The following is a 24,261-nucleotide window of genomic DNA, read 5'->3' on the forward strand; positions in this document are numbered from 1 at the left end:
GGGGTTGGACTGGATGATCTCCAGAGCTCCTTTCCAACCCTAACCAATCTGTGATTCTGTGATCAGAGCTGTTCTTCGAAATCTGTTCCTAGGAAATCGCTGCGAGAAGGAGGATGCACCTGAGCAGCAGGCCTAAGATGGAGGATTGAACAAACAAGTAGCTCTTACCTGAGGAATCGGCTATCCCATGGAACAACTTCTGAGAAAGATTCTGCAACATTACTAGGGGTCCGCCAAAACATACAATTACTTGCCATGTTCCAGTTAAAGCCTAAATTATCGAGTTGGCATTTCTTTTGAAAAGTGTATAAAGAAGCGGTAATGGGCCAAATCCTCAAGCCACTGTAAATCAACACGATTTGCTTGCCTCCGCTGGAACACCCGCTCTCTATTTCAGTTCAGGAGCTAACACACAGTATCTTAATATGCATTTAGGTTAATATTTGCACTTTGCAGGGCTAGGTAGATTGCACGGCTGGCACATATCAGACTAAATGTCACTTCCGAAAGCTAAGGGACCGAACCGGAAGCTGCCATTCAGAGGGACTACCTGACAACATGTGGAACCTCTCCGGAAAAGCCTTCCCACCTCAAGCAACTCCTTTTGATTAATCTTTCACATAGACAATACACGTTATATACACCGACACACCCCCCCGGCCTTTGCCTCCACAGATCCTGTGGTTGGCTAATTAAAGGAGGAGGTGTAACTATCAATCTAATCTGGCTTGTTCTCAAATTTACCAGAATTTCCACACTTGAGAGGCTGGTGAAATGAAACAGCACTACTACACTTTCCCATTCATCAGCCGGAAGCAGAACAACTCCGAGAACCGGGCGAAAAATAATTAGGATGCGGGATCAGGTGTTGCGCGCGTGCATCTGTGCCTGTACAGGGGCACGCAGGCACATGAGCATTCACGGGAGGCAGCAGCAGTAGCACGGGGGGAGATGAGCACCACCAGTCATTTGACCTCGACAGGTGAATGCTTGCAGATGTACTCACAGCACACTTATTAGAAGAGGCCCAAATGCCCGAGAAAACTGCCGTCAGATTACGCCGGAAACAACAACGGCTTTTTAAACAACTACAGCCGCCAGAACGGTACCGGCGGCAGCACTGCAGGAGCTGCTCAGGAACCGCTGGGGCAACCCCAGCGCACCGGGTGCTCAGCGCGTGGCCCTGACCCCACCGCATGGCATGTCACCCTTGGGCAGGAAGCTTGACATTTTCTGGAAGCACCGGTGTCATTTCACGGGCTTTGCCGTCGCTTTGCGCTTGTGGGGTAACACTATAGAGTTTTTCAGAAAGTGTTGGAGCAACTTTGGTACCTTTTCCATTCAGGCACACTGGGAGTGAGCTGTGGGGCTGCTGCCAGGGGCTCTGCTCAGCACAGCATGGCTGGAGCTGGCCCAGGACCTCCTTTGAAAGACAGACTGGTCAGACACACAGGTATCCTGAATCATCAAGGATAATCCTATGTTCAAGTTCAAGTTCCTACCTTCCAGTTCAAGTTCAAGTTCCTACGTTCCAATTGGTGCCCGTTACCTCTTGTCCTGGATCATCAAAGATGATCCAGGACAAGAGGTAACGGGTACAAACTGGAACCTAGGAACTTCTATCAAAGCATGAGGAGGAACTTCTTTACTTTGAGGGTGGCAGAGCGCTGGAACAGGCTGCCCAGGGAGGCGGTAGAGTCTCCGACCCCAGAAACATTCAAAACCCGCCTGGAGGTCATCCTGTGCAACCTGCTGTAGGTGACCCTGCTCTGGCAGGGGGGTTGGACTGGATGATCTCCAGAGCTCCTTTCCAACCCTAACCAATCTGTGATTCTGTGATCAGAGCTGTTCTTCGAAATCTGTTCCTAGGAAATCGCTGCGAGAAGGAGGATGCACCTGAGCAGCAGGCCTAAGATGGAGGATTGAACAAACAAGTAGCTCTTACCTGAGGAATCGGCTATCCCATGGAACAACTTCTGAGAAAGATTCTGCAACATTACTAGGGGTCCGCCAAAACATACAATTACTTGCCATGTTCCAGTTAAAGCCTAAATTATCGAGTTGGCATTTCTTTTGAAAAGTGTATAAAGAAGCGGTAATGGGCCAAATCCTCAAGCCACTGTAAATCAACACGATTTGCTTGCCTCCGCTGGAACACCCGCTCTCTATTTCAGTTCAGGAGCTAACACACAGTATCTTAATATGCATTTAGGTTAATATTTGCACTTTGCAGGGCTAGGTAGATTGCACGGCTGGCACATATCAGACTAAATGTCACTTCCGAAAGCTAAGGGACCGAACCGGAAGCTGCCATTCAGAGGGACTACCTGACAACATGTGGAACCTCTCCGGAAAAGCCTTCCCACCTCAAGCAACTCCTTTTGATTCATCTTTCACATAGACAATACACGTTATATACACCGACACACCCCCCCGGCCTTTGCCTCCACAGATCCTGTGGTTGGCTAATTAAAGGAGGAGGTGTAACTATCAATCTAATCTGGCTTGTTCTCAAATTTACCAGAATTTCCACACTTGAGAGGCTGGTGAAATGAAACAGCACTACTACACTTTCCCATTCATCAGCCGGAAGCAGAACAACTCCGAGAACCGGGCGAAAAATAATTAGGATGCGGGATCAGGTGTTGCGCGCGTGCATCTGTGCCTGTACAGGGGCACGCAGGCACATGAGCATTCACGGGAGGCAGCAGCAGTAGCACGGGGGGAGATGAGCACCACCAGTCATTTGACCTCGACAGGTGAATGCTTGCAGATGTACTCACAGCACACTTATTAGAAGAGGCCCAAATGCCCGAGAAAACTGCCGTCAGATTACGCCGGAAATAACAACGGCTTTTTAAACAAATACAGCTGCCAGAACGGTACCGGCGGCAGCACTGCAGGAGCTGCTCAGGAACCGCTGGGGCAACCCCAGCGCACCGGGTGCTCAGCGCGTGGCCCTGACCCCACCGCATGGCATGTCACCCTTGGGCAGGAAGCTTGACATTTTCTGGAAGCACCGGTGTCATTTCACGGGCTTTGCCGTCGCTTTGCGCTTGTGGGGTAACACTATAGAGTTTTTCAGAAAGTGTTGGAGCAACTTTGGTACCTTTTCCATTCAGGCACACTGGGAGTGAGCTGTGCGGCTGCTGCCAGGGGCTCTGCTCAGCACAGCATGGCTGGAGCTGGCCCAGGACCTCCTTCGGAAGACAGACTGGTCAGACACACAGCTATCCTGAATCATCAAGGATAATCCTATGTTCAAGTTCAAGTTCCTACCTTCCAGTTCAAGTTCAAGTTCCTACGTTCCAATTGGTGCCCGTTACCTCTTGTCCTGGATCATCAAAGATGATCCAGGACAAGAGGTAACGGGTACAAACTGGAACCTAGGAACTTGTATCAAAGCATGAGGAGGAACTTCTTTACTTTGAGGGTGGCAGAGCGCTGGAACAGGCTGCCCAGGGAGGCGGTAGAGTCTCCGACCCCAGAAACATTCAAAACCCGCCTGGAAGTCATCCTGTGCAACCTGCTGTAGGTGACCCTGCTCTGGCAGGGGGGTTGGACTGGATGATCTCCAGAGCTCCTTTCCAACCCTAACCAATCTGTGATTCTGTGATCAGAGCTGTTCTTCGGAATCTGTTCCTAGGAAATCGCTGCGAGAAGGAGGACGCACCTGAGGAGCAGGCCTAAGATGGAGGATTGAACAAACAAGTAGCTCTTACTTGAGGAATCGGCTATCCCATGGAACAACTTCTGAGAAAGATTCTGCAACATTACTAGGGGTCCGCCAAAACATACAATTACTTGCCATGTTCCAGTTAAAGCCTAAACTATCGAGTTGGCATTTCTTTTTAAAAGTGTATAAAGAAGCGGTAATGGGCCAAATCCTCAAGCCACTGTAAATCAACACGATTTGCTTGCCTCCGCTGGAACACCCGCTCTCTATTTCAGTTCAGGAGCTAACACACAGTATCTTAATATGCATTTAGGTTAATATTTGCACTTTGCAGGGCTAGGTAGATTGCACGGCTGGCACATATCAGACTAAATGTCACTTCCGAAAGCTAAGGGACCGAACCGGAAGCTGCCATTCAGAGGGACTACCTGACAACATGTGGAACCTCTCCGGAAAAGCCTTCCCACCTCAAGCAACTCCTTTTGATTAATCTTTCACATAGACAATACACGTTATATACACCGACACACCCCCCCGGCCTTTGCCTCCACAGATCCTGTGGTTGGCTAATTAAAGGAGGAGGTGTAACTATCAATCTAATCTCACTTGTTCTCAAATTTACCAGAATTTCCACACTTGAGAGGCTGGTGAAATGAAACAGCACTACTACACTTTCCCATTCATCAGCCGGAAGCAGAACAACTCCGAGAACCGGGCGAAAAATAATTAGGATGCGGGATCAGGTGTTGCGCGCGTGCATCTGTGCCTGTACAGGGGCACGCAGGCACATGAGCATTCACGGGAGGCAGCAGCAGTAGCACGGGGGGAGATGAGCACCACCAGTCATTTGACCTCGACAGGTGAATGCTTGCAGATGTACTCACAGCACACTTATTAGAAGAGGCCCAAATGCCCGAGAAAACTGCCGTCAGATTACGCCGGAAACAACAACGGCTTTTTAAACAACTACAGCCGCCAGAACGGTACCGGCGGCAGCACTGCAGGAGCTGCTCAGGAACCGCTGGGGCAACCCCAGCGCACCGGGTGCTCAGCGCGTGGCCCTGACCCCACCGCATGGCATGTCACCCTTGGGCAGGAAGCTTGACATTTTCTGGAAGCACCGGTGTCATTTCACGGGCTTTGCCGTCGCTTTGCGCTTGTGGGGTAACACTATAGAGTTTTTCAGAAAGTGTTGGAGCAACTTTGGTACCTTTTCCATTCAGGCACACTGGGAGTGAGCTGTGGGGCTGCTGCCAGGGGCTCTGCTCAGCACAGCATGGCTGGAGCTGGCCCAGGACCTCCTTCGAAAGACAGACTGGTCAGACACACAGCTATCCTGAATCATCAAGGATAATCCTATGTTCAAGTTCAAGTTCCTACCTTCCAGTTCAAGTTCAAGTTCCTACGTTCCAATTGGTGCCCGTTACCTCTTGTCCTTGATCATCAAAGATGATCCAGGACAAGAGGTAACGGGTACAAACTGGAACCTAGGAACTTCTATCAAAGCATGAGGAGGAACTTCTTTACTTTGAGGGTGGCAGAGCGCTGGAACAGGCTGCCCAGGGAGGCGGTAGAGTCTCCGACCCCAGAAACATTCAAAACCCGCCTGGAAGTCATCCTGTGCAACCTGCTGTAGGTGACCCTGCTCTGGCAGGGGGGTTGGACTGGATGATCTCCAGAGCTCCTTTCCAACCCTAACCAATCTGTGATTCTGTGATCAGAGCTGTTCTTCGGAATCTGTTCCTAGGAAATCGCTGCGAGAAGGAGGACGCACCTGAGCAGCAGGCCTAAGATGGAGGATTGAACAAACAAGTAGCTCTTACTTGAGGAATCGGCTATCCCATGGAACAACTTCTGAGAAAGATTCTGCAACATTACTAGGGGTCCGCCAAAACATACAATTACTTGCCATGTTCCAGTTAAAGCCTAAACTATCGAGTTGGCATTTCTTTTTAAAAGTGTATAAAGAAGCGGTAATGGGCCAAATCCTCAAGCCACTGTAAATCAACACGATTTGCTTGCCTCCGCTGGAACACCCGCTCTCTATTTCAGTTCAGGAGCTAACACACAGTATCTTAATATGCATTTAGGTTAATATTTGCACTTTGCAGGGCTAGGTAGATTGCACGGCTGGCACATATCAGACTAAATGTCACTTCCGAAAGCTAAGGGACCGAACCGGAAGCTGCCATTCAGAGGGACTACCTGACAACATGTGGAACCTCTCCGGAAAAGCCTTCCCACCTCAAGCAACTCCTTTTGGTTAATCTTTCACATAGACAATACACGTTATATACACCGACACACCCCCCCGGCCTTTGCCTCCACAGATCCTGTGGTTGGCTAATTAAAGGAGGAGGTGTAACTATCAATCTAATCTGGCTTGTTCTCAAATTTACCAGAATTTCCACACTTGAGAGGCTGGTGAAATGAAACAGCACTACTACACTTTCCCATTCATCAGCCGGAAGCAGAACAACTCCGAGAACCGGGCGAAAAATAATTAGGATGCGGGATCAGGTGTTGCGCGCGTGCATCTGTGCCTGTACAGGGGCACGCAGGCACATGAGCATTCACGGGAGGCAGCAGCAGTAGCACGGGGGGAGATGAGCACCACCAGTCATTTGACCTCGACAGGTGAATGCTTGCAGATGTACTCACAGCACACTTATTAGAAGAGGCCCAAATGCCCGAGAAAACTGCCGTCAGATTACGCCGGAAACAACAACGGCTTTTTAAACAACTACAGCCGCCAGAACGGTACCGGCGGCAGCACTGCAGGAGCTGCTCAGGAACCGCTGGGGCAACCCCAGCGCACCGGGTGCTCAGCGCGTGGCCCTGACCCCACCGCATGGCATGTCACCCTTGGGCAGGAAGCTTGACATTTTCTGGAAGCACCGGTGTCATTTCACGGGCTTTGCCGTCGCTTTGCGCTTGTGGGGTAACACTATAGAGTTTTTCAGAAAGTGTTGGAGCAACTTTGGTACCTTTTCCATTCAGGCACACTGGGAGTGAGCTGTGGGGCTGCTGCCAGGGGCTCTGCTCAGCACAGCATGGCTGGAGCTGGCCCAGGACCTCCTTCGAAAGACAGACTGGTCAGACACACAGCTATCCTGAATCATCAAGGATAATCCTATGTTCAAGTTCAAGTTCCTACCTTCCAGTTCAAGTTCAAGTTCCTACGTTCCAATTGGTGCCCGTTACCTCTTGTCCTTGATCATCAAAGATGATCCAGGACAAGAGGTAACGGGTACAAACTGGAACCTAGGAACTTCTATCAAAGCATGAGGAGGAACTTCTTTACTTTGAGGGTGGCAGAGCGCTGGAACAGGCTGCCCAGGGAGGCGGTAGAGTCTCCGACCCCAGAAACATTCAAAACCCGCCTGGAAGTCATCCTGTGCAACCTGCTGTAGGTGACCCTGCTCTGGCAGGGGGGTTGGACTGGATGATCTCCAGAGCTCCTTTCCAACCCTAACCAATCTGTGATTCTGTGATCAGAGCTGTTCTTCGGAATCTGTTCCTAGGAAATCGCTGCGAGAAGGAGGACGCACCTGAGCAGCAGGCCTAAGATGGAGGATTGAACAAACAAGTAGCTCTTACTTGAGGAATCGGCTATCCCATGGAACAACTTCTGAGAAAGATTCTGCAACATTACTAGGGGTCCGCCAAAACATACAATTACTTGCCATGTTCCAGTTAAAGCCTAAACTATCGAGTTGGCATTTCTTTTTAAAAGTGTATAAAGAAGCGGTAATGGGCCAAATCCTCAAGCCACTGTAAATCAACACGATTTGCTTGCCTCCGCTGGAACACCCGCTCTCTATTTCAGTTCAGGAGCTAACACACAGTATCTTAATATGCATTTAGGTTAATATTTGCACTTTGCAGGGCTAGGTAGATTGCACGGCTGGCACATATCAGACTAAATGTCACTTCCGAAAGCTAAGGGACCGAACCGGAAGCTGCCATTCAGAGGGACTACCTGACAACATGTGGAACCTCTCCGGAAAAGCCTTCCCACCTCAAGCAACTCCTTTTGGTTAATCTTTCACATAGACAATACACGTTATATACACCGACACACCCCCCCGGCCTTTGCCTCCACAGATCCTGTGGTTGGCTAATTAAAGGAGGAGGTGTAACTATCAATCTAATCTGGCTTGTTCTCAAATTTACCAGAATTTCCACACTTGAGAGGCTGGTGAAATGAAACAGCACTACTACACTTTCCCATTCATCAGCCGGAAGCAGAACAACTCCGAGAACCGGGCGAAAAATAATTAGGATGCGGGATCAGGTGTTGCGCGCGTGCATCTGTGCCTGTACAGGGGCACGCAGGCACATGAGCATTCACGGGAGGCAGCAGCAGTAGCACGGGGGGAGATGAGCACCACCAGTCATTTGACCTCGACAGGTGAATGCTTGCAGATGTACTCACAGCACACTTATTAGAAGAGGCCCAAATGCCCGAGAAAACTGCCGTCAGATTACGCCGGAAACAACAACGGCTTTTTAAACAACTACAGCCGCCAGAACGGTACCGGCGGCAGCACTGCAGGAGCTGCTCAGGAACCGCTGGGGCAACCCCAGCGCACCGGGTGCTCAGTGCGTGGCCCTGACCCCACCGCATGGCATGTCACCCTTGGGCAGGAAGCTTGACATTTTCTGGAAGCACCGGTGTCATTTCACGGGCTTTGCCGTCGCTTTGCGCTTGTGGGGTAACACTATAGAGTTTTTCAGAAAGTGTTGGAGCAACTTTGGTACCTTTTCCATTCAGGCACACTGGGAGTGAGCTGTGGGGCTGCTGCCAGGGGCTCTGCTCAGCACAGCATGGCTGGAGCTGGCCCAGGACCTCCTTCGAAAGACAGACTGGTCAGACACACAGGTATCCTGAATCATCAAGGATAATCCTATGTTCAAGTTCAAGTTCCTACCTTCCAGTTCAAGTTCAAGTTCCTACGTTCCACTTGGTGCCCGTTACCTCTTGTCCTGGATCATCAAAGATGATCCAGGACAAGAGGTAACGGGTACAAACTGGAACCTAGGAACTTCTATCAAAGCATGAGGAGGAACTTCTTTACTTTGAGGATGGCAGAGCGCTGGAACAGGCTGCCCAGTGAGGCGGTAGAGTCTCCGACCCCAGAAACATTCAAAACCCGCCTGGAAGTCATCCTGTGCAACCTGCTGTAGGTGACCCTGCTCTGGCAGGGGGGTTGGACTGGATGATCTCCAGAGCTCCTTTCCAACCCTAACCAATCTGTGATTCTGTGATCAGAGCTGTTCTTCGAAATCTGTTCCTAGGAAATCGCTGCGAGAAGGAGGACGCACCTGAGGAGCAGGCCTAAGATGGAGGATTGAACAAACAAGTAGCTCTTACCTGAGGAATCGGCTATCCCATGGAACAACTTCTGAGAAAGATTCTGCAACATTACTAGGGGTCCGCCAAAACATACAATTACTTGCCATGTTCCAGTTAAAGCCTAAACTATCGAGTTGGCATTTATTTTTAAAAGTGTATAAAGAAGCAGTAATGGGCCAAATCCTCAAGCCACTGTAAATCAACACGATTTGCTTGCCTCCGCTGGAACACCCGCTCTCTATTTCAGTTCAGGAGCTAACACACAGTATCTTAATATGCATTTAGGTTAATATTTGCACTTTGCAGGGCTAGGTAGATTGCACGGCTGGCACATATCAGACTAAATGTCACTTCTGAAAGCTAAGGGACCGAACCGGAAGCTGCCATTCAGAGGGACTACCTGACAACATGTGGAACCTCTCCGGAAAAGCCTTCCCACCTCAAGCAACTCCTTTTGATTAATCTTTCACATAGACAATACACCTTATATACACCGACACACCACCCCGGCCTTTGCTTCCACAGATCCTGTGGTTGGCTAATTAAAGGAGGAGGTGTAACTATCAATCTAATGTGGCTTGTTCTCAAATTTACCAGAATTTCCACACTTGAGAGGCTGGTGAAATGAGACAGCACTACTACACTTTCCCATTCATCAGCCGGAAGCAGAACAACTCCGAGAACCGGGCGAAAAATAATTAGGATGCGGGATCAGGTGTTGCGCGCGTGCATCTGTGCCTGTACAGGGGCACGCAGGCACATGAGCATTCACGGGAGGCAGCACAGTAGCACGGGGGGAGATGAGCACCACCAGTCATTTGACCTCGACAGGTGAATGCTTGCAGATGTACTCACAGCACACTTATTAGAAGAGGCCCAAATGCCCGAGAAAACTGCCGTCAGATTACGCCGGAAACAACAACGGCTTTTTAAACAACTACAGCCGCCAGAACGGTACCGGCGGCAGCACTGCAGGAGCTGCTCAGGAACCGCTGGGGCAACCCCAGCGCACCGGGTGCTCAGCGCGTGGCCCTGACCCCACCGCATGGCATGTCACCCTTGGGCAGGAAGCTTGACATTTTCTGGAAGCACCGGTGTCATTTCACGGGCTTTGCCGTCGCTTTGCGCTTGTGGGGTAACACTATAGAGTTTTTCAGAAAGTGTTGGAGCAACTTTGGTACCTTTTCCATTCAGGCACACTGGGAGTGAGCTGTGGGGCTGCTGCCAGGGGCTCTGCTCAGCACAGCATGGCTGGAGCTGGCCCAGGACCTCCTTCGAAAGACAGACTGGTCAGACACACAGGTATCCTGAATCATCAAGGATAATCCTATGTTCAAGTTCAAGTTCCTACCTTCCAGTTCAAGTTCAAGTTCCTACGTTCCAATTGGTGCCCGTTACCTCTTGTCCTGGATCATCAAAGATGATCCAGGACAAGAGGTAACGGGTACAAACTGGAACCTAGGAACTTCTATCAAAGCATGAGGAGGAACTTCTTTACTTTGAGGATGGCAGAGCGCTGGAACAGGCTGCCCAGGGAGGCGGTAGAGTCTCCGACCCCAGAAACATTCAAAACCCGCCTGGAAGTCATCCTGTGCAACCTGCTGTAGGTGACCCTGCTCTGGCAGGGGGGTTGGACTGGATGATCTCCAGAGCTCCTTTCCAACCCTAACCAATCTGTGATTCTGTGATCAGAGCTGTTCTTCGAAATCTGTTCCTAGGAAATCGCTGCGAGAAGGAGGACGCACCTGAGGAGCAGGCCTAAGATGGAGGATTGAACAAACAAGTAGCTCTTACCTGAGGAATCGGCTATCCCATGGAACAACTTCTGAGAAAGATTCTGCAACATTACTAGGGGTCCGCCAAAACATACAATTACTTGCCATGTTCCAGTTAAAGCCTAAACTATCGAGTTGGCATTTATTTTTAAAAGTGTATAAAGAAGCAGTAATGGGCCAAATACTCAAGCCACTGTAAATCAACACGATTTGCTTGCCTCCGCTGGAACACCCGCTCTCTATTTCAGTTCAGGAGCTAACACACAGTATCTTAATATGCATTTAGGTTAATATTTGCACTTTGCAGGGCTAGGTAGATTGCACGGCTGGCACATATCAGACTAAATGTCACTTCTGAAAGCTAAGGGACCGAACCGGAAGCTGCCATTCAGAGGGACTACCTGACAACATGTGGAACCTCTCCGGAAAAGCCTTCCCACCTCAAGCAACTCCTTTTGATTAATCTTTCACATAGACAATACACCTTATATACACCGACACACCCCCCCGGCCTTTGCTTCCACAGATCCTGTGGTTGGCTAATTAAAGGAGGAGGTGTAACTATCAATCTAATGTGGCTTGTTCTCAAATTTACCAGAATTTCCACACTTGAGAGGCTGGTGAAATGAGACAGCACTACTACACTTTCCCATTCATCAGCCGGAAGCAGAACAACTCCGAGAACCGGGCGAAAAATAATTAGGATGCGGGATCAGGTGTTGCGCGCGTGCATCTGTGCCTGTACAGGGGCACGCAGGCACATGAGCATTCACGGGAGGCAGCACAGTAGCACGGGGGGAGATGAGCACCACCAGTCATTTGACCTCGACAGGTGAATGCTTGCAGATGTACTCACAGCACACTTATTAGAAGAGGCCCAAATGCCCGAGAAAACTGCCGTCAGATTACGCCGGAAACAACAACGGCTTTTTAAACAACTACAGCCGCCAGAACGGTACCGGCGGCAGCACTGCAGGAGCTGCTCAGGAACCGCTGGGGCAACCCCAGCGCACCGGGTGCTCAGCGCGTGGCCCTGACCCCACCGCATGGCATGTCACCCTTGGGCAGGAAGCTTGACATTTTCTGGAAGCACCGGTGTCATTTCACGGGCTTTGCCGTCGCTTTGCGCTTGTGGGGTAACACTATAGAGTTTTTCAGAAAGTGTTGGAGCAACTTTGGTACCTTTTCCATTCAGGCACACTGGGAGTGAGCTGTGGGGCTGCTGCCAGGGGCTCTGCTCAGCACAGCATGGCTGGAGCTGGCCCAGGACCTCCTTCGAAAGACAGACTGGTCAGACACACAGCTATCCTGAATCATCAAGGATAATCCTATGTTCAAGTTCAAGTTCCTACGTTCCAGTTCAAGCTCAAGTTCCTACGTTCCAATTGGTGCCCGTTACCTCTTGTCCTGGATCATCAAAGATGATCCAGGACAAGAGGTAACGGGTACAAACTGGAACCTAGGAACTTCTATCAAAGCATGAGGAGGAACTTCTTTACTTTGAGGGTGGCAGAGCGCTGGAACAGGCTGCCCAGGGAGGCGGTAGAGTCTCCCACCCCAGAAACATTCAAAACCCGCCTGGAGGTCATCCTGTGCAACCTGCTGTAGGTGACCCTGCTCTGGCAGGGGGGTTGGACTGGATGATCTCCAGAGCTCCTTTCCAACCCTAACCAATCTGTGATTCTGTGATCAGAGCTGTTCTTCGAAATCTGTTCCTAGGAAATCGCTGCGAGAAGGAGGATGCACCTGAGGAGCAGGCCTAAGATGGAGGATTGAACAAACAAGTAGCTCTTACCTGAGGAATCGGCTATCCCATGGAACAACTTCTGAGAAAGATTCTGCAACATTACTAGGGGTCCGCCAAAACATACAATTACTTGCCATGTTCCAGTTAAAGCCTAAACTATCGAGTTGGCATTTCTTTTGAAAAGTGTATAAAGAAGCGGTAATGGGCCAAATCCTCAAGCCACTCTAAATCAACACGATTTGCTTGCCTCCGCTGGAACACCCGCTCTCTATTTCAGTTCAGGAGCTAACACACAGTATCTTAATATGCATTTAGGTTAATATTTGCACTTTGCAGGGCTAGGTAGATTGCACGGCTGGCACATATCAGACTAAATGTCACTTCCGAAAGCTAAGGGACCGAACCGGAAGCTGCCATTCAGAGGGACTACCTGACAACATGTGGAACCTCTCCGGAAAAGCCTTCCCACCTCAAGCAACTCCTTTTGATTCATCTTTCACATAGACAATACACGTTATATACACCGACACACCCCCCCGGCCTTTGCCTCCACAGATCCTGTGGTTGGCTAATTAAAGGAGGAGGTGTAACTATCAATCTAATCTGGCTTGTTCTCAAATTTACCATAATTTCCACACTTGAGAGGCTGGTGAAATGAAACAGCACTACTACACTTTCCCATTCATCAGCCGGAAGCAGAACAACTCCGAGAACCGGGCGAAAAATAATTAGGATGCGGGATCAGGTGTTGCACGCGTGCATCTGTGCCTGTACAGGGGCACGCAGGCACATGAGCATTCACGGGAGGCAGCAGCAGTAGCACGGGGGCAGATGAGCACCACCAGTCATTTGACCTCGACAGGTGAATGCTTGCAGATGTACTCACAGCACACTTATTAGAAGAGGCCCAAATGCCCGAGAAAACTGCCGTCAGATTACGCCGGAAACAACAACGGCTTTTTAAACAAATACAGCTGCCAGAACGGTACCGGCAGCAGCACTGCAGGAGCTGCTCAGGAATCGCTGGGGCAACCCCAGCGCACCGGGTGATCAGCGTGTGGCCCTGACCCCACCGCATGGCATGTCACCCTTGGGCAGGAAGCTTGACATTTTCTGGAAGCACCGGTGTCATTTCACGGGCTTTGCCGTCGCTTTGCGCTTGTGGGGTAACACTATAGAGTTTTTCAGAAAGTGTTGGAGCAACTTTGGTACCTTTTCCATTCAGGCACACTGGGAGTGAGCTGTGGGGCTGCTGCCAGGGGCTCTGCTCAGCACAGCATGGCTGGAGCTGGCCCAGGACCTCCTTCGAAAGACAGACTGGTCAGACACACAGCTATCCTGAATCATCAAGGATAATCCTATGTTCAAGTTCAAGTTCCTACCTTCCAGTTCAAGTTCAAGTTCCTACATTCCAATTGGTGCCCGTTACCTCTTGTCCTGGATCATCAAAGATGATCCAGGACAAGAGGTAACGGGTACAAACTGGAACCTAGGAACTTGTATCAAAGCATGAGGAGGAACTTCTTTACTTTGAGGGTGGCAGAGCGCTGGAACAGGCTGCCCAGGGAGGCGGTAGAGTCTCCCACCCCAGAAACATTCAAAACCCGCCGGGAGGTCATCCTGTGCAACCTGCTGTAGGTGACCCTGCTCTGGGAGGGGGGTTGGACTGGATGATCTCCAGAGCTCCTTTCCAACCCTAACCAATCTGTGATTCTGTGATCAGAGCTGTTCTTCGAAATCTGTTCCTAGGAAATCGCTGCGAGAAGGAGGATGCACCTGAGCAGCAGGCCTAAGATGGAGGATTGAACAAACAAGTAGCTCTTACCTGAGGAATCGGCTATCCCATGGAACAACTTCTGAGAAAGATTCTGCAACATTACTAGGGGTCCGCCAAAACATACAATTACTTGCCATGTTCCAGTTAAAGCCTAAACTATCGAGTTGGCATTTCTTTTTAAAAGTGTATAAAGAAGCGGTAATGGGCCAAATCCTCAAGCCACTCTAAATCAACACGATTTGCTTGCCTCCGCTGGAACACCCGCTCTCTATTTCAGTTCAGGAGCTAACACACAGTATCTTAATATGCATTTAGGTTAATATTTGCACTTTGCAGGGCTAGGTAGATTGCACGGCTGGCACATATCAGACTAAATGTCACTTCCGAAAGCTAAGGGACCGAACCGGAAGCTGCCATTCAGAGGGACTACCTGACAACATGTGGAACCTCTCCGGAAAAGCCTTCCCACCTCAAGCAACTCCTTTTGATTCATCTTTCACATAGACAATACACGTTATATACACCGACACACCCCCCCGGCCTTTGCCTCCACAGATCCTGTGGTTGGCTAATTAAAGGAGGAGGTGTAACTATCAATCTAATCTGGCTTGTTCTCAAATTTACCATAATTTCCACACTTGAGAGGCTGGTGAAATGAAACACCAGTACTACACTTTCCCATTCATCAGCCGGAAGCAGAACAACTCCGAGAACCGGGCGAAAAATAATTAGGATGCGGGATCAGGTGTTGCGCGCGTGCATCTGTGCCTGTACAGGGGCACGCAGGCACATGAGCATTCACGAGAGGCAGCAGCAGTAGCACGGGGGCAGATGAGCACCACCAGTCATTTGACCTCGACAGGTGAATGCTTGCAGATGTACTCACAGCACACTTATTAGAAGAAGCCCAAATGCCCGAGAAAACTGCTGTCAGATTACGCCGGAAACAACAACGGCTTTTTAAACAACTACAGCCGCCAGAACGGTACCGGCGGCAGCACTGCAGGAGCTGCTCAGGAACCGCTGGGGCAACCCCAGCGCACCGGGTGCTCAGCGCGTGGCCCTGACCCCACCGCATGGCATGTCACCCTTGGGCAGGAAGCTTGACATTTTCTGGAAGCACCGGTGTCATTTCACGGGCATTGCCGTCGCTTTGCGCTTGTGGGGTAACACTATAGAGTTTTTCAGAAAGTGTTGGAGCAACTTTGGTACCTTTTCCATTCAGGCACACTGGGAGTGAGCTGTGGGGCTGCTGCCAGGGGCTCTGCTCAGCACAGCATGGCTGGAGCTGGCCCAGGACCTCCTTCGAAAGACAGACTGGTCAGACACACAGGTATCCTGAATCATCAAGGATAATCCTATGTTCAAGTTCAAGTTCCTACCTTCCAGTTCAAGTTCAAGTTCCTACGTTCCAATTGGTGCCCGTTACCTCTTGTCCTGGATCATCAAAGATGATCCAGGACAAGAGGTAACGGGTACGAATTGGAACGTAGGAACTTCTATCAAAGCATGAGGAGGAACTTCTTTACTTTGAGGGTGGCAGAGCGCTGGAACAGGCTGCCCAGGGAGGCGGTAGAGTCTCCGACCCCAGAAACATTCAAAACCCGCCTGGAGGTCATCCTGTGCAACCTGCTGTAGGTGACCCTGCTCTGGCAGGGGGGTTGGACTGGATGATCTCCAGAGCTCCTTTCCAACCCTAACCAATCTGTGATTCTGTGATCAGAGCTGTTCTTCGAAATCTGTTCCTAGGAAATCGCTGCGAGAAGGAGGATGCACCTGAGGAGCAGGCCTAAGATGGAGGATTGAACAAACAAGTAGCTCTTACCTGAGGAATCGGCTATCCCATGGAACAACTTCTGAGAAAGATTCTGCAACATTACTAGGGGTCCGCCAAAACATACAATTACTTGCCATGTTCCAGTTAAAGCCTAAACTATCGAGTTGGCATTTCTTTTTAAAAGTGTATAAAGAAGCGGTAATGGGCCAAATCCTCAAGCCACTCTAAATCAACACGATTTGCTTGCCTCCGCTGGAACACCCGCTCTCTATTTCAGTTCAGGAGCTAACACACAGTATCTTAATATGCATTTAGGTTAATATTTGCACTTTGCAGGGCTAGGTAGATTGCACGGCTGGCACATATCAGACTAAATGTCACTTCCGAAAGCTAAGGGACCGAACCGGAAGCTGCCATTCAGAGGGACTACCTGACAACATGTGGAACCTCTCCGGAAAAGCCTTCCCACCTCAAGCAACTCCTTTTGATTCATCTTTCACATAGACAATACACGTTATATACACCGACACACCCCCCCGGCCTTTGCCTCCACAGATCCTGTGGTTGGCTAATTAAAGGAGGAGGTGTAACTATCAATCTAATCTGGCTTGTTCTCAAATTTACCAGAATTTCCACACTTGAGAGGCTGGTGAAATGAAACAGCACTACTACACTTTCCCATTCATCAGCCGGAAGCAGAACAACTCCGAGAACCGGGCGAAAAATAATTAGGATGCGGGATCAGGTGTTGCGCGCATGCATCTGTGCCTGTACAGGGGCACGCAGGCACATGAGCATTCACGGGAGGCAGCACAGTAGCACGGGGGGAGATGAGCACCACCAGTCATTTGACCTCGACAGGTGAATGCTTGCAGATGTACTCACAGCACACTTATTAGAAGAGGCCCAAATGCCCGAGAAAACTGCCGTCAGATTACGCCAGAAACAACAACGGCTTTTTAAACAACTACAGCCGCCAGAACGGTACCGGCGGCAGCACTGCAGGAGCTGCTCAGGAACCGCTGGGGCAACCCCAGCGCACCGGGTGCTCAGCGCGTGGCCCTGACCCCACCGCATGGCATGTCACCCTTGGGCAGGAAGCTTGACATTTTCTGGAAGCACCGGTGTCATTTCACGGGCTTTGCCGTCGCTTTGCGCTTGTGGGGTAACACTATAGAGTTTTTCAGAAAGTGTTGGAGCAACTTTGGTACCTTTTCCATTCAGGCACACTGGGAGTGAGCTGTGGGGCTGCTGCCAGGGGCTCTGCTCAGCACAGCATGGCTGGAGCTGGCCCAGGACCTCCTTCGAAAGACAGACTGGTCAGACACACAGGTATCCTGAATCATCAAGGATAATCCTATGTTCAAGTTCAAGTTCCTACCTTCCAGTTCAAGTTCAAGTTCCTACGTTCCAATTGGTGCCCGTTACCTCTTGTCCTGGATCATCAAAGATGATCCAGGACAAGAGGTAACGGGTACAAACTGGAACCTAGGAACTTCTATCAAAGCATGAGGAGGAACTTCTTTACTTTGAGGGTGGCAGAGCGCTGGAACAGGCTGCCCAGGGAGGCGGTAGAGTCTCCGACCCCAGAAACATTCAAAACCCGCCGGGAGGTCATCCTGTGCAACCTGCTGTAGGTGACCCTGCTCTGGGAGGGGGGTTGGACTGGATGATCTCCAGAGCTCCTTTCCAACCCTAACCAATCTGTGATTCTGTGATCAGAGCTGTTCTTCGAAATCTGTTCCTAGGAAATCGCTGCGAGAAGGAGGATGCACCTGAGCAGCAGGCCTAAGATGGAGGATTGAACAAACAAGTAGCTCTTACCTGAGGAATCGGCTATCCCATGGAACAACTTCTGAGAAAGATTCTGCAACATTACTAGGGGTCCGCCAAAACATACAATTACTTGCCATGTTCCAGTTAAAGCCTAAACTATCGAGTTGGCATTTCTTTTTAAAAGTGTATAAAGAAGCGGTAATGGGCCAAATCCTCAAGCCACTGTAAATCAACACGATTTGCTTGCCTCCGCTGGAACACCCGCTCTCTATTTCAGTTCAGGAGCTAACACACAGTATCTTAATATGCATTTAGGTTAATATTTGCACTTTGCAGGGCTAGGTAGATTGCACGGCTGGCACATATCAGACTAAATGTCACTTCCGAAAGCTAAGGGACCGAACCGGAAGCTGCCATTCAGAGGGACTACCTGACAACATGTGGAACCTCTCCGGAAAAGCCTTCCCACCTCAAGCAACTCCTTTTGATTCATCTTTCACATAGACAATACACGTTATATACACCGACACACCCCCCCGGCCTTTGCCTCCACAGATCCTGTGGTTGGCTAATTAAAGGAGGAGGTGTAACTATCAATCTAATCTGGCTTGTTCTCAAATTTACCATAATTTCCACACTTGAGAGGCTGGTGAAATGAAACACCAGTACTACACTTTCCCATTCATCAGCCGGAAGCAGAACAACTCCGAGAACCGGGCGAAAAATAATTAGGATGCGGGATCAGGTGTTGCGCGCGTGCATCTGTGCCTGTACAGGGGCACGCAGGCACATGAGCATTCACGAGAGGCAGCAGCAGTAGCACGGGGGCAGATGAGCACCACCAGTCATTTGACCTCGACAGGTGAATGCTTGCAGATGTACTCACAGCACACTTATTAGAAGAGGCCCAAATGCCCGAGAAAACTGCTGTCAGATTACGCCGGAAACAACAACGGCTTTTTAAACAACTACAGCCGCCAGAACGGTACCGGCGGCAGCACTGCAGGAGCTGCTCAGGAACCGCTGGGGCAACCCCAGCGCACCGGGTGCTCAGCGCGTGGCCCTGACCCCACCGCATGGCATGTCACCCTTGGGCAGGAAGCTTGACATTTTCTGGAAGCACCGGTGTCATTTCACGGGCATTGCCGTCGCTTTGCGCTTGTGGGGTAACACTATAGAGTTTTTCAGAAAGTGTTGGAGCAACTTTGGTACCTTTTCCATTCAGGCACACTGGGAGTGAGCTGTGGGGCTGCTGCCAGGGGCTCTGCTCAGCACAGCATGGCTGGAGCTGGCCCAGGACCTCCTTCGAAAGACAGACTGGTCAGACACACAGGTATCCTGAATCATCAAGGATAATCCTATGTTCAAGTTCAAGTTCCTACCTTCCAGTTCAAGTTCAAGTTCCTACGTTCCAATTGGTGCCCGTTACCTCTTGTCCTGGATCATCAAAGATGATCCAGGACAAGAGGTAACGGGTACGAATTGGAACGTAGGAACTTCTATCAAAGCATGAGGAGGAACTTCTTTACTTTGAGGGTGGCAGAGCGCTGGAACAGGCTGCCCAGGGAGGCGGTAGAGTCTCCGACCCCAGAAACATTCAAAACCCGCCTGGAGGTCATCCTGTGCAACCTGCTGTAGGTGACCCTGCTCTGGCAGGGGGGTTGGACTGGATGATCTCCAGAGCTCCTTTCCAACCCTAACCAATCTGTGATTCTGTGATCAGAGCTGTTCTTCGAAATCTGTTCCTAGGAAATCGCTGCGAGAAGGAGGATGCACCTGAGGAGCAGGCCTAAGATGGAGGATTGAACAAACAAGTAGCTCTTACCTGAGGAATCGGCTATCCCATGGAACAACTTCTGAGAAAGATTCTGCAACATTACTAGGGGTCCGCCAAAACATACAATTACTTGCCATGTTCCAGTTAAAGCCTAAACTATCGAGTTGGCATTTCTTTTGAAAAGTGTATAAAGAAGCGGTAATGGGCCAAATCCTCAAGCCACTCTAAATCAACACGATTTGCTTGCCTCCGCTGGAACACCCGCTCTCTATTTCAGTTCAGGAGCTAACACACAGTATCTTAATATGCATTTAGGTTAATATTTGCACTTTGCAGGGCTAGGTAGATTGCACGGCTGGCACATATCAGACTAAATGTCACTTCCGAAAGCTAAGGGACCGAACCGGAAGCTGCCATTCAGAGGGACTACCTGACAACATGTGGAACCTCTCCGGAAAAGCCTTCCCACCTCAAGCAACTCCTTTTGATTCATCTTTCACATAGACAATACACGTTATATACACCGACACACCCCCCCGGCCTTTGCCTCCACAGATCCTGTGGTTGGCTAATTAAAGGAGGAGGTGTAACTATCAATCTAATCTGGCTTGTTCTCAAATTTACCAGAATTTCCACACTTGAGAGGCTGGTGAAATGAAACAGCACTACTACACTTTCCCATTCATCAGCCGGAAGCAGAACAACTCCGAGAACCGGGCGAAAAATAATTAGGATGCGGGATCAGGTGTTGCGCGCGTGCATCTGTGCCTGTACAGGGGCACGCAGGCACATGAGCATTCACGGGAGGCAGCAGCAGTAGCACGGGGGGAGATGAGCACCACCAGTCATTTGACCTCGACAGGTGAATGCTTGCAGATGTACTCACAGCACACTTATTAGAAGAGGCCCAAATGCCCGAGAAAACTGCCGTCAGATTACGCCGGAAACAACAACGGCTTTTTAAACAACTACAGCCGCCAGAACGGTACCGGCGGCAGCACTGCAGGAGCTGCTCAGGAACCGCTGGGGCAACCCCAGCGCACCGGGTGCTCAGCGCGTGGCCCTGACCCCACCGCATGGCATGTCACCCTTGGGCAGGAAGCTTGACATTTTCTGGAAGCACCGGTGTCATTTCACGGGCTTTGCCGTCGCTTTGCGCTTGTGGGGTAACACTATAGAGTTTTTCAGAAAGTGTTGGAGCAACTTTGGTACCTTTTCCATTCAGGCACACTGGGAGTGAGCTGTGGGGCTGCTGCCAGGGGCTCTGCTCAGCACAGCATGGCTGGAGCTGGCCCAGGACCTCCTTCGAAAGACAGACTGGTCAGACACACAGGTATCCTGAATCATCAAGGATAATCCTATGTTCAAGTTCAAGTTCCTACCTTCCAGTTCAAGTTCAAGTTCCTACGTTCCAATTGGTGCCCGTTACCTCTTGTCCTGGATCATCAAAGATGATCCAGGACAAGAGGTAACGGGTACAAACTGGAACCTAGGAACTTCTATCAAAGCATGAGGAGGAACTTCTTTACTTTGAGGGTGGCAGAGCGCTGGAACAGGCTGCCCAGGGAGGCGGTAGAGTCTCCCACCCCAGAGACATTCAAAACCCGCCTGGAGGTCATCCTGTGCAACCTGCTGTAGGTGACCCTGCTCTGGCAGGGGGGTTGGACTGGATGATCTCCAGAGCTCCTTTCCAACCCTAACCAATCTGTGATTCTGTGATCAGAGCTGTTCTTCGAAATCTGTTCCTAGGAAATCGCTGCGAGAAGGAGGATGCACCTGAGGAGCAGGCCTAAGATGGAGGATTGAACAAACAAGTAGCTCTTACCTGAGGAATCGGCTATCCCATGGAACAACTTCTGAGAAAGATTCTGCAACATTACTAGGGGTCCGCCAAAACATACAATTACTTGCCATGTTCCAGTTAAAGCCTAAACTATCGAGTTGGCATTTCTTTTTAAAAGTGTATCAAGAAGCGGTAATGGGCCAAATCCTCAAGCCACTCTAAATCAACACGATTTGCTTGCCTCCGCTGGAACACCCGCTCTCTATTTCAGTTCAGGAGCTAACACACAGTATCTTAATATGCATTTAGGTTAATATTTGCACTTTGCAGGGCTAGGTAGATTGCACGGCTGGCACATATCAGACTAAATGTCACTTCCGAAAGCTAAGGGACCGAACCGGAAGCTGCCATTCAGAGGGACTACCTGACAACATGTGGAACCTCTCCGGAAAAGCCTTCCCACCTCAAGCAACTCCTTTTGATTCATCTTTCACATAGACAATACACGTTATATACACCGACACACCCCCCCGGCCTTTGCCTCCACAGATCCTGTGGTTGGCTAATTAAAGGAGGAGGTGTAACTATCAATCTAATCTGGCTTGTTCTCAAATTTACCATAATTTCCACACTTGAGAGGCTGGTGAAATGAAACAGCACTACTACACTTTCCCATTCATCAGCCGGAAGCAGAACAACTCCGAGAACCGGGCGAAAAATAATTAGGATGCGGGATCAGGTGTTGCGCGCGTGCATCTGTGCCTGTACAGGGGCACGCAGGCACATGAGCATTCACGGGAGGCAGCAGCAGTAGCACGGGGGCAGATGAGCACCACCAGTCATTTGACCTCGACAGGTGAATGCTTGCAGATGTACTCACAGCACACTTATTAGAAGAGGCCCAAATGCCCGAGAAAACTGCCGTCAGATTACGCCGGAAACAACAACGGCTTTTTAAACAACTACAGCTGCCAGAACGGTACCGGCGGCAGCACTGCAGGAGCTGCTCAGGAACCGCTGGGGCAACCCCAGCGCACCGGGTGCTCAGCGCGTGGCCCTGACCCCACCGCATGGCATGTCACCCTTGGGCAGGAAGCTTGACATTTTCTGGAAGCACCGGTGTCATTTCACGGGCTTTGCCGTCGCTTTGCGCTTGTGGGGTAACACTATAGAGTTTTTCAGAAAGTGTTGGAGCAACTTTGGTACCTTTTCCATTCAGGCACACTGGGAGTGAGCTGTGCGGCTGCTGCCAGGGGCTCTGCTCAGCACAGCATGGCTGGAGCTGGCCCAGGACCTCCTTCGAAAGACAGACTGGTCAGACACACAGGTATCCTGAATCATCAAGGATAATCCTATGTTCAAGTTCAAGTTCCTACCTTCCAGTTCAAGTTCAAGTTCCTACGTTCCAATTGGTGCCCGTTACCTCTTGTCCTGGGTCATCAAAGATGATCCAGGACAAGAGGTAATGGGCACCAATTGGAACGTAGGAACTTCTGTCAAAGCATGAGGAGGAACTTCTTTACTTTGAGGGTGGCAGAGCGCTGGAACAGGCTGCCCAGGGAGGCGGTAGAGTCTCCGACCCCAGAAACATTCAAAACCCGCCTGGAGGTCATCCTGTGCAACCTGCTGTAGGTGACCCTGCTCTGGGAGGGGGGTTGGACTGGATGATCTCCAGAGGTCCTTTCCAACCCTAACCAATCTGTGATTCTGTGATCAGAGCTGTTCCTCGAAATCTGTTCCTAGGAAATCGCTGCGAGAAGGAGGATGCACCTGAGGAGCAGGCCTAAGATGGAGGATTGAACAAACAAGTAGCTCTTACCTGAGGAATCGGCTATCCCATGGAACAACTTCTGAGAAAGATTCTGCAACATTACTAGGGGTCCGCCAAAACATACAATTACTTGCCATGTTCCAGTTAAAGCCTAAACTATCGAGTTGGCATTTCTTTTTAAAAGTGTATAAAGAAGCGGTAATGGGCCAAATCCTCAAGCCACTGTAAATCAACACGATTTGCTTGCCTCCGCTGGAACACCCGCTCTCTATTTCAGTTCAGGAGCTAACACACAGTATCTTAATATGCATTTAGGTTAATATTTGCACTTTGCAGGGCTAGGTAGATTGCACGGCTGGCACATATGAGACTAAATGTCACTTCCGAAAGCTAAGGGACCGAACCGGAAGCTGCCATTCAGAGGGACTACCTGACAACATGTGGAACCTCTCCGGAAAAGCCTTCCCACCTCAAGCAACTCCTTTTGATTCATCTTTCACATAGACAATACACGTTATATACACCGACACACCCCCCCGGCCTTTGCCTCCACAGATCCTGTGGTTGGCTAATTAAAGGAGGAGGTGTAACTATCAATCTAATCTGGCTTGTTCTCAAATTTACCAGAATTTCCACACTTGAGAGGCTGGTGAAATGAAACAGCACTACTACACTTTCCCATTCATCAGCCGGAAGCAGAACAACTCCGAGAACCGGGCGAAAAATAATTAGGATGCGGGATCAGGTGTTGCGCGCGTGCATCTGTGCCTGTACAGGGGCACGCAGGCACATGAGCATTCACGGGAGGCAGCAGCAGTAGCACGGGGGGAGATGAGCACCACCAGTCATTTGACCTCGACAGGTGAATGCTTGCAGATGTACTCACAGCACACTTATTAGAAGAGGCCCAAATGCCCGAGAAAACTGCCGTCAGATTACGCCGGAAACAACAACGGCTTTTTAAACAACTACAGCCGCCAGAACGGTACCGGCGGCAGCACTGCAGGAGCTGCTCAGGAACCGCTGGGGCAACCCCAGCGCAC

The sequence above is a fragment of the Vanellus vanellus genome, assembly GCF_965231255.1.
Source record: "Vanellus vanellus genome assembly, chromosome: 3".
NCBI classification, from domain to species: Eukaryota; Metazoa; Chordata; class Aves; order Charadriiformes; family Charadriidae; genus Vanellus; species Vanellus vanellus.